The sequence below is a fragment of the Alligator sinensis genome, unplaced genomic scaffold (assembly GCF_000455745.1).
Source record: "Alligator sinensis unplaced genomic scaffold, ASM45574v1 scaffold579_1, whole genome shotgun sequence".
Classification (NCBI taxonomy): domain Eukaryota; kingdom Metazoa; phylum Chordata; order Crocodylia; family Alligatoridae; genus Alligator; species Alligator sinensis.
Genome location: NW_005842023.1, coordinates 1,029,273 through 1,037,539, shown reverse-complemented (window position 1 = coordinate 1,037,539; position 8,267 = coordinate 1,029,273). Strand labels below are relative to the sequence as shown.

General features: G+C 51.0%; 1 protein-coding gene across 2 annotated transcripts in view; it reads left to right on the top strand.

The window, feature by feature from the left end:
• The window catches only part of RIPK1 (receptor interacting serine/threonine kinase 1), a 59,758-nt gene that overhangs the window by 1,598 nt on the left and 49,893 nt on the right, over window positions 1-8,267 (top strand). Inside the window, exon 1 of one of the 2 annotated variants that reach the window (XM_014519269.2) lies at window positions 7,549-7,682. The exons of the other annotated variant lie outside the window; for it this stretch is intronic. The gene's annotated coding sequence lies outside the window, so the exon portion shown is untranslated. Of the gene's footprint in view, window positions 1-7,548; window positions 7,683-8,267 lie in introns of those variants that run through there. 2 annotated transcript variants of the gene reach the window in all.

Here is an 8,267-nt window from a genome sequence, read left to right as displayed (position 1 = left end):
TGCGCCTGCTCTGGGGCTGGGAGGGAGCATGTGAAGGACCAGTCAGCAGGGAGCAACCCGTCTGTGGCTTCTGCTGCAGCTGCTGCCCTTGGCTGAGCCTGGCTCAGGGCCTGGCTGGAGCAGGCAGGAGTTGCTCCAGAGCTCCCCAAGTCCTTGTCCCCTGGGGCAGGAGGGGAGGTGCTGCCAAGCTTGGAGGGAAAAGGAAGGAGAATTCTTACTTGCTTCCAGGACTTAAAATGTTTCTGGCTGCTTCTCCTGCAGCTTGACCACTGCAACCCCCTCCCCCTGATCTACCCCAATCACTGATCCTTCTCTGTCTCCCTATAATTGGACTTGCCTGAATTTTCCTTAAATATATATGGAAAATTTGGGATCCAAAATTAACTCCCCGTTTTTCTTAGAAACAGTTCCTAACAAAGCGTCATGCCAGGTATAGATTTACCAGCCAGGTGAGTCTTAGGGAATGTCATTCTCTTAAACTCTATTACTTTTACTCATAGCCCTCTATGAAGTATAGAATTATATGGGTGCTGGGGAACACACACTGACTGTCACAACCCTTTAAGATGGTTTCAGAGTTGGCAAGAGAGGGGAGGACACCAAGGGGCCCACTTGCTGTCAAAATAATGAAGTACATCACTCAGTTGAAAAGCCCATCAATGAGCCATTTTCCTCACAGATATTGTGAAGCACAATTAAGCCTTAACCACTTATGGCAGTGCTTCCCAAACTTTTCCTCAGCACATGGGTGACTGGTGCCTCCCGAGTCTGGAGGGTGCACCCCCAGAAGCTGGCAGTGACAGTGGCGGTGGGGACAGGACTGGCAAGCACCCGCAGAAGACAGCGGTGGCAGCGGGGACAGGGCTGGCAAGCACCCACAGAAGCCGGCAGTGGCAGCGGGGGACGGCCCTGTCAGGGGGGGCACGTGCCCCCCACCCCCGTACCCCTCCTACCAGTCGCCTTATCAGCATGACCCCATTTATGGCCCCATTTCCTCAGCATAGCCCCTCACTCCCAGGCTACAGCCCCCCACCCCTGCGACCCCATCTGCTGACTTTGTGACCCACAGTTTGGGAACCACTAACTCATGGCATTAAACATCCTATAGTTAAAATGAGTCCATATGCAACATCTTGATTTCAGGTACGTTCCACCACCACCCTGCACCTATAAATTTAAGTGTATACCTGATTGTGCCAGCTGGGGAGGAGGCACAGCTAAGAAAATGCCTTCACAGATCTGGGCAGCAGAAGATGGGCTGGTCACTTAAGAATTCACTTAGCACAGATACTTAATTGATGCCTGTCACTGAGGAAGATATGCATCAGCTTGCACACTCCAAAAAGAGGCAGGACCCTCTAGAACGGTGGTGCTGTACATTTTGGTCCCACAGGCTGAATGAGTGTTGCAGGACCAGTCAGCCAATGGGAATACCAAAGAAAAATCACGCACCAGGGTTATCTAGTAAATCTGCAGCCTAAGCTTCTAACTTCTTTGAGAATGCAGGTGCTAAAGTAATTGAAGTGAATCTGCTCCATTTGTGTTATGCTACTCTCTGCTATCATGTGGATAGTAGAAACCATGAGCAGAGTGATGTTTTTGGTAGCCGTGTTTGTCTGATGAAGGGCCTTTGAGCCCAAAAGCTTGCAGAAAAAGATTTTTTTTTTTGTGATTTCTCAGTTGGTCTAATAAAAGGTATCATTTTGGAACCAAGAGTTCTAGATCTGAGTAGAGTGATGCACTCTCCCTTGTATCACTACTGATGCACTAGGGAGGCAGAGGGGAAGGGACTGAGGCCTGGACAAGCATCTATTGGCACTGATCTAAGACTAGTTGATCCTGACTCAGTGCGGGGAAATGTACTGGATGACTTGAAGATCATTTCAATCTCTATTTCAACATCTACATAGCCCTGGATCTATGGTGTCCTTCCCCACTCTATAGAAAAGAAAATAACGGGGCTTCTACTTTCTTTCTCACCTTTTTCTGAGGGCATGGTGGCCCTCAGATAGGACATACCCTCTTTGTTCCTCCTTATGAGTCTTTCTGTTCTTTCTCTACACATCTCCATTTGTGCACACACCTATTTCTTTTCTAGCTCCCTCCACTCACCATATGAAGGAACATTCACTAGGACTCTAACAGGAATGAAACCAGTGAAATCCTCTAGACCGGCAGTTTTTGGAAAATGCCAGCCTCTAGCTTTCACTCATTTCTTAATGACAGGAAAATAATATAGCAATTCCTTTGTTGCAAAGAACTCAGAAATATTCTGGACACTGAATTGCTATTTGAAATTCCTGGGTTGATCTTGTGAATCATGTGTGGGTAGATGTTTGCACACCTAACAGTATTAATGTTGCGTAGCACACTACAGAGCCCTTGAAAGGATCTTGAGGCACCCTGACTGAGAATCACCATTCCAGATGTTCAATAACACACTGTAGAGAGAACTCCTCCCTGTGGCTTTGAGGGAGAGGTAGCTATCCCTGGAAGTCTGAAATCAGGTGGAAGGCATGACAGGATGACACTTTGTTAATGTTTGCTGGTTTCTAAGGCAGTGGTTCTCAACCCTTTTAGACAGGGCAGCCTTTAGAAAATGCCAGCTCCTAACTTTTGCTCATGTTTTTGACTACAGAAAAATAATAGAGCAGTTCTTGTTGTAAAGAATTCAGCCCATAAGGGGTTGGAATGCTTTTGACACTATGTATTCCTGTTACAAATCCCTGGGTTTATCTGTGAAACATGGCTGTAAATTTAACAGTACTACCCACTGCATGACAGTAGGGCTGTGCGTGGCTTCGGATCGTGGTTTGGATCCAGGGCCGCTTCGGATGCTTCAGCGTCCGAAGCAGCATGCCTAGAGCTAAGCACAGGCTCATTTAAGCTGTCCGAAGTGGTTCGGCACTTCCAAAGCGCTTCGGAAAAGTTTCGGATGCTGAAAGTGAAAGTTAGGAGAGAGAGAGGGAATGGGGGAGGGAAGGAGAGCGGTGGGGAAGACTGACATGTGTAGGTGGCCAGTGAGAAGGATTTCTCTCCGGCTGCCTTTCCAATGACAGCATCTGAGGGGAGGGACCTAGAAACAGCATAAAAGCCTCTGTTTGGAGGAATGCTGTGCCTTTTGCTAGCTTGTTCCTTGTCAGGAACTGTGTGAGAAAGGTACCCTAGCAGACTCAAGCATCTCAGCTTGGTTAGTTTACTCAGTAGCTGAACTTGCCCGCTCCTTTTTGTTGTTAGAAAGGATTGGGTAGGATTTCGCTTATCTTAGCTATTCAATTACTATTACTATTCAATTAATTTCTTTCAATTTATATTTGCTCTTTTTTTTGTTGCAAACTTTGAAAAAAGAAAGCTGTGTTTTCCCTGCCAGCGTGATCCATCACTGTGCAGGGAGGCACACGTGCACAATATAAATAAAAAAAAATCAGATGTTCATAGGAGAAGAAGACAGAGACAGACAGCACACAATTTTTACGTAACTCTTAACACTGAAGCAAACAATCAAAGAAGAGTCCAGTGCACACATGCAACAGAGGGAATAAAACACACAACACAAAAGGAGTGACACACACACACAGACCTTTTGCAGCACAGGAAAGATCAATATGAGGTGTGCTGGAAAGGCAGGTGACAGGTCTTCTGGCAGGGGAGGGAGAGGGGGTAGGGGAAGAGCTAGAGCTGCAAGCTGCCCCCTGCCAAACACAGACCCATTCTCTTCCCAAGCAGCCATGACATCAGTGCTGCCAGTGGAAGCAAGGAGGTGGGAGCAGTGTCTGCACTTGACATCCCTGTACCTGCACCACCTCTGCTCAGTCCAGAAGTAGGCACCAGCAGTGGAATCACTGTCTCTTCCACCCCAATGTCATCTCTCAGCATGAGCCTCCCACTGCCAGAGGAGGAGCTGGAACCAGGGATACTGAGCGCGCTGGCTCAAGCATTTCTGGGGACTGAGCGGGAATCAGAGTTTGTGCTCCACACCCCTCAAATTTTTCCTAGACCCAGGTCTCCTCCAGAAAGCAGCACCTCGGAGGAGGCTGAGGTTGTGGAGGCGAGTGGCTCAGCTGAAGCAGCTCCTCCTGCTGTTAAGCCTCAGCTGCTGAGGAGTGGGATAAGGCAGGATCCTCACCCTCAGCCCAGAAGCTGGGGAGTAGTGTAGTGTGGGAGCATTTTGAGCTGGCAGATAATCCTAGATTTACCATTTGCCAGCACTGCTGAAGGCACATGAGCTGTGACAAGGATGCGAGACACTTCTCCACCATGGCCATGGTGCTGCATCTGAGGAGGCAGCACCCCCTTGCCCTACTTCCTGCTCAGCCTGGCACCAGTGCAAGTGTGCTGAAAGGGAAGTCCCCCACTCGCTCCAAAGCCCCCTTTCCCCACAAAGCAGAAGCAGGCCACCCTGGACCAGTGGGAAAAAGGTAGACAGAAAGGGAGGCACATTCCCAAGGCGAGCGAGATCACCCCGAGCATTGGGGAGATGCTTGCCCTGGATAGCCAGCCCTTCTCCCTAGTTGAGCAGCCAGGGTTTGGGTGGTTCATAGCACTTCTGGCCCCATTTTACAAAGTGCCTGCACGCACCACCTTTAGCAGGATGGTAATGCCTTCCCTGTATGAGGCATGCAGGGAGTACTTGAGGGAAGAGGTGCGCAAGGCAGTGCCACAGGTAGCCTTGCACTTCACCTCCGACATCTGGAGCAGTTGGGGTGGCGATCACGCCTACCTCTCCCTCACAGGGCACTGGTGCAATCAGTCAGGCTGTCAGTGGGCTCTACTGCAAGCCAATGTGCTGGATGAGTCCCACACAGCAAGGGAGATCATGGGGGCCATGAACCACATGGTGGCTCATTGGGCAGGCCGAGCTCACCAGTGGGTTCATGGTCACAGACAATGGGGCCAATATGGTGAAGGCTGTCTGTGATGTCAACTTTGTTGGCATCCGCTGTGTGGCACACAGGCTGCACCTAATAGTGAGGGATGCCTTGGAGGGGGACAGGGCTGCCGGTGACGGCACCGCCACCACTACTGCTACAAGCCAGCCAATTTTGAAATGCAGGAAGGTGGCAAGCTACTTCCACTGCAGCATCAAGTGGGGAAAGATGCTGTGAGAGAAACAGGCAGAGCTGAGCATCCCTCAGCACAAAATCATTCAGGATGTGGAGACTCGGTGGAACTCCAGATACCTGATGCTGGAAAGGCTGGTGGAGTAACAGAAGGCCATCCATGAGATGGCCTTGCTTGGGGAAATTAGGATCAGTGGCCCCCTGAACAGAGCTGAGTGGGGTATCATCTCCCAGATCTTGGTGGTCCTCAAGCCCTTCCCCGAGGCCACCAAGACCCAATGCAGACAAGAAAGCCAGACAGTGAAAATGGAAATTTTGGGGGTGAGGGACAGGCTAGGGTGGGTGGGGGAGCGGGGAAAGGGGGATGTAGCAGCACAGGTGAAAGTGCAGAGGTACCTGGGGAGTTTTGCCTGCCTGTAGCCAGAGGTGCAGGGCCCTAGAACTCAGACCCCGCCTGCGGTTTTCACCCTCTTGTGCCTTAACACACACACTGTGTCACTTATGTCATGAGTTTTGCTTGTCAGCAGTTTGAGGTACAGTTTCCCAGAAACCCTAGCACCCATCTCCTTGAAACTTGGCAGGCTTTGTGGCCTCAGCAAGAGCTACCATCTGTGCAGCTTTCACCCCACTGTGGTTTAATATACACACGTGACATGAGTTTTGCTTTCAGGAATTTGAGGTGCAGTTTCCCAGAAACCCCGGTACCTATCATCTTGAAACTTGGCATACTTTATGCCCTCAGCAGTAAATACTATCTCTGCATGTTTCATCTTTCCCCACTACCCCCCACCCCAGCCAGTCCCCCACCCCCTGATGCTTCCATTTCCATTTTCACTGACTGGCTTTCTTGTCTGCATTGTGGGCCAGGCCAGCCTCTGGCTTCTTTACTATTCCTTCCATCCAGGACCAACTGCAGGTACTTCCTCAGCCTGACATAGGGGTTTTCAACCCTAAAGCTTCCAAAGATACATTTTTTTATGTACTCCCTTTTTTTTTCATAATACACATATAGACATAAAAACACAAGATAAGCCATCACACACCATGAGTAACATCATATGTCCAACACAACATCTTTACTTGTTGCTGTCAATTCCTTTATAAAAAGAAAGGCTCTGTGACAGTTCCATTTGGGTACCTTTGATGCTGCTGCTGCTGATGCTACTGATGTTGAGCCAGCTAAGTTATTGTACCTGTTGTCACAAAGTGGTGGACCGGCCGTGAGGCTGTAGGGGAGGAGGAGGCCCCACTGGGGCACACTGCCATGTTGTGCAGTGGCCCCAGCACCAGGAAGGGCACACCTTAACACACACCCACCATGTCACCCACCCACATCACAAGTTTTGCCTGCCAGCAGCTTGAGGTGCAGGGCCCCAGAAGACAGACTCCCCCAGTGAGACACACACACAGCTGGCAGGCTTCGTGGCCTCAGCAAGGGCCACCACCCCTGCAGTTTTCAGCCCACTGCGCCTTAACACACAGTGGGTCATCTATGTCATGAGTTTTGCCTGTCAGCAGCTTGAAGTGTAGTTCCTCCCAAACCCCTGGACCTATCTTCTTGAAACTTGGCAGACTTTGTGGCCTCAACAGGGGCCACCACCCCTGCAAGTTTCACCCAAATCAGAGGCAAAACAACAAAGTTATAGATATTTAATTGATCACACAGGCCTACATGACAGCCCAGGGCACCCTTGAGAGGATCTCAAGGTCCCCCCCAGGGCACCACGGCTCCCTGCCTGAAAATCACGGCTCTAGATCCGAGTCAGCAATGTTATTGGACTGTCAAGAACACCAGCAAACTCAGTTTGTAAGATGTTGGTGTGCCAGAGGCAGATGGCAGGGGGTGCCGCAAGGGGCCCAATCCTCATTGTGGCAGTGCAGCCCTGGCCCCTTTCTTGCTGCCTGCCCCAAGATGTGCATGCCAAGCAAAATGCCTTGGTGGGCCACACTCTGGCACCTGTGCTAGGATTTGCCTACCCCGTTTTAGATGTCCAGTAACATGCTGTAGAGAGAACTCCTCCCTGTGGGATTCAGAGAGGCCACTTCCCTGTTAGTCTGAAGGCAGGTATTACACTTGATCTCAGCCAAAAGGCAGGAAAGGTCTGTTAACCTCCAAAACCTTTTTAGACTCAAGGCGCCCCCAGGAAAATGCCTGCTCCTAGCTTTTACTTTGGTTTTTATAACTACAGAAAAACGGTAAGACCAATTCTTCTGTTGCAAGAAACTCAGCCCAGAAGGGGGGGAATGCTTTTGACACTACAGATTCCTGCTTGAAAGCCTGGGTTTTATCTGCAAATGGTGGCTGCAAACCCAACGGTGCTCCCACTGCGCAGCACCTTTGGAAGGACCTCAAGGCCTCGGGGCTGCCACAACTTCCTGCCAGAGAATCACTGCTCCCATGCTGAGTAACATGCTCCGGAGATAACTCCTCCCCGTGGGATTCAGAGGCCACTTCCCTGTTAGTCTGAAGGCAGGTATTGCACCAATTCGCAGAAGTTTAGGGCTGGAAGGAACCATCCTGCTGTGGGCAGGAAAGACAGCTGGGGTCAAATAACCACAGCAAGGTCTGCGTCCAAGTCTCCTTTTGAAGATCTCCAGGCTACACTTGATCTCAGCCAAAAGGTAGGACAGGGGCCAGCACCTTAGAGTTTGTTAATCTCCAAGGTGGTGGCGCTCAACCTGTTTTAGACTCTAGGTGCCCCTGGAAAAAATACTAGCTCCTAGCTTTCACACGCGTGTGTGTTTTTTAACTACAGATAAACAAGTCTTCTGCAAGGCAGCCCAGAAGGGGTGAGACCTGCTGTTGACACTACAGATCCCCGTTTGAAAGCCCTGGGTCTATCTGTGCACGGCGGCTGCAAAGCCAGCAGCGCGGCCTCTGTGCGACACCCCTGCAGGGGTGCCAGGGTCCCCCGGGGTGCCGCCCGGAGCCCTCCTGTGTGTTTTTTAACTACAGATAAACAAGTCTTCTGCAAGGCAGCCCAGAAGGGGTGAGACCTGCTGTTGACACTACAGATCCCCGTTTGAAAGCCCTGGGTCTATCTGTGCACGGCGGCTGCAAAGCCAGCAGCGCGGCCTCTGTGCGACACCCCTGCAGGGGTGCCAGGGTCCCCCGGGGTGCCGCCCGGAGCCCTCCTCCTCCCGCCTGCCGGCAGCCGGACTTCCCCGCGGGGCGAGCCCGGCCCTGTTCCTGGGCGGCTCCTCCCC